Source organism: Felis catus, chromosome B4 (assembly GCF_018350175.1).
Source record: "Felis catus isolate Fca126 chromosome B4, F.catus_Fca126_mat1.0, whole genome shotgun sequence".
Lineage (NCBI taxonomy): Eukaryota > Metazoa > Chordata > Mammalia > Carnivora > Felidae > Felis > Felis catus.
The window spans coordinates 33,234,775-33,237,285 of record NC_058374.1 but is presented as its reverse complement, the minus strand read 5'-3'; the positions used below and the strand labels follow the sequence as shown (position 1 = coordinate 33,237,285).

General features: G+C 34.1%; 1 pseudogene; it reads left to right on the top strand.

Moving 5' to 3' along the window:
* Nucleotides 1-265: 265 nt before the first annotated feature.
* Nucleotides 266-857, top strand: LOC109501898 (annotated as a pseudogene).
* The last annotated feature ends 1,654 nt before the right edge of the window (nt 858-2,511 follow it).

The following is a 2,511-nucleotide window of genomic DNA, read 5'->3' as shown; positions in this document are numbered from 1 at the left end:
ACTAATGGCAAATTCATTCCAAAGTGAATGGATTCTTATTTCTTTTTATTTTCTTTTTATACTTGTTAGGACTTCCAGAACACTGTTGGTTGTAGAGGCAAGAGCAGGCATTGGTAGTTCTTGTCATTAACAGAACATCCTTTTAGTGTACCTTCATTCAGCATGACATCTGCTCTTGGTTCAGATAAAACATCTTAACTATACCTAGTTTACCATCGATTTGGTTTTTAAAAAATTTTATGGGAATGGATTCTAAATGGTTGTCATGGCAAGTTTCCTGAAGAAAACCACCAGCCTTATAGGACTGGCTTTTTATGAGTCCACACAAGAGGCTAAGAATATTATACACAAAGGTTCTTGAGGTTCTTGAGCAAATTCCTAAAAATGTAGCATATAGAAAGTATACATAACAGATTACAAATGAGAAGCCTAGTATAGTTAAAATGGAAACAATTGGTTTTTTTGTGTGTTTTCTTGTTTTTTTTTAACGTTTACTTATTTTTGAGACAGAGAGAGACAGAGCATGAATGGGGGAGGGGCAGAGAGAGAGTGAGACACAGAATTCAAAGCAGGCTCCAGGCTCTGAGCCATCAGCCCAGAGCCCGATGCGGGCTGGAACTCACGGACCGCGAGATCGTGACCTGAGCTGAAGTCAGACGCTTAAACGACTGAGCCACCCAGGCGCCCCAAAATGGAAACAATTGTTAAGAAATTAGAAGACCAGCTTCAGGGTGGCCACCTGATTCTTCAGGCTGAAAATGAACTCGATCTGGCAAAAAAAATGATACAGTGGAAACCATGGGAAACTTTAGTTTTCAGAAAAGCCTCTTGCTAACCAATGGAAATGGTCAGTATAATCATCATTAAATGACTAGTGTGTTATATTTTTTAAAAAATGGATGCTGAATTATAACTAATGTTTGTTTGTTTGTTAATTGGTCATGATGGCCATGAATTTTTCTACTAATATGAGGAATCACATTACTGTATTTGCCAGTATCTAATAAGACTTACATTCTTTGACTAAGTAAAAATTATTATGCATAATCTTCTTTTCTTTTGTCTTCTGTTATTTTTAATTAAGGCAATATTTGATACATGTAAACAAACATAAGCAGCATATGCATAAGTTATAAAACATAACTTCTAAAAACACTCTCAAGAAATTTCCACCCAGGCTAGGAATAAGAACATTTTCAATGTCTTATATATCAGTGCTCTGTCTGTCCTATCAGTCCACTGTCCAACCAGTGTCTTGAATTACATTATGTGCTACATTCTTCAAGCACACTATCTGGTTGAACATGCTAATGATTTTTTAGAGATGTTTTATCTATATTCATATGGGAGTATAGTTTATACTGTTCTTTTCTATGCTTTTGTAGCAATGTTTAGAAGTATCAAGCCTCAGGAAATTGAAAAGCTTTCAATATTATCCTAATATAAAATTTATCTGTTCCTTGAATTCCTGGTAGAGCTCATTTTTAAAACCAAAGTTTTGGGAATAAATTCTTTTGTGACTTGTCTCATTCTTTATAGTTTCTATTCTAAGAAGTACTTTACTTTGTTATGGTTTGTCTTGTTTGGGGGGTTTCCTTTTAACTCTTATTGCTTCACTTTTAGTGATTCATATTTCATACATACCATACACACACACATACACACACACACACAAATATGTTAGACCAAAATTCAAATTAATATTTGTTTTTCATTAATGATGTTTATGTAGTCTAATTCCTAATGTCTGAACATGAATTTCATTTGGCTTTTTTGTTAGGTTTTCTCACTCTGGAGTTGAATTGTCAATTTTATTACAGTCTTCTTAAAAAAAGGAGGTTTTTTGTTTGTTTGTTTGTTTGTTTGTTTGTTTGTTTTAGGCAAGGAGATCCTATAGATTGAAAGTAATAAAGGTTGCTGTAATGTCAAAAAAATTTTTTAATATTTATTTATTTGTTTTGAGAGAGAAACAGAGAATGCAAGTGGGGTAGGGACAGAGAGAGAGGGAGGGAGAAGCCCTAGCAGGCTCCACAATGTCAGCATAGAGCCTGACTCGGGGCTCGAGCCAATGAACCGCAAATCATGAGCTGAGCTGAAATCAAGAATCAGACACACAACCACTGAGTCATCCAGGTGACCCAGTCTCCTTTTTAATTGATTAAATATCTTGTTTTTATTGTTTTATTCCTTTTTAGCAAATTGTTCTCTCTTGGTTCTGGAGTTGATCCTTAGCAGTAAGGCCCTTTATTCAAATTATTATCAAAAACTTTAACTCAAGAGAAAAAAAAAAAGGTAGAATTTTGCTGGTATAAACAAAATGGAGATCTAGAATCACACAGACAAGAGAGACTGATAACAAATGCTAAAGATTATAGTATATACTGTTTTCATTGCTGTGAATTTTTAAATGACATGAAATGTTGGTTTTTGTTTTCTCATTGAACCTGTCAATATGCATTTAAAGGGTGTTTAAAAATTATTTTCCAAGGAAACTGTGTTTTAGCTTTTAGC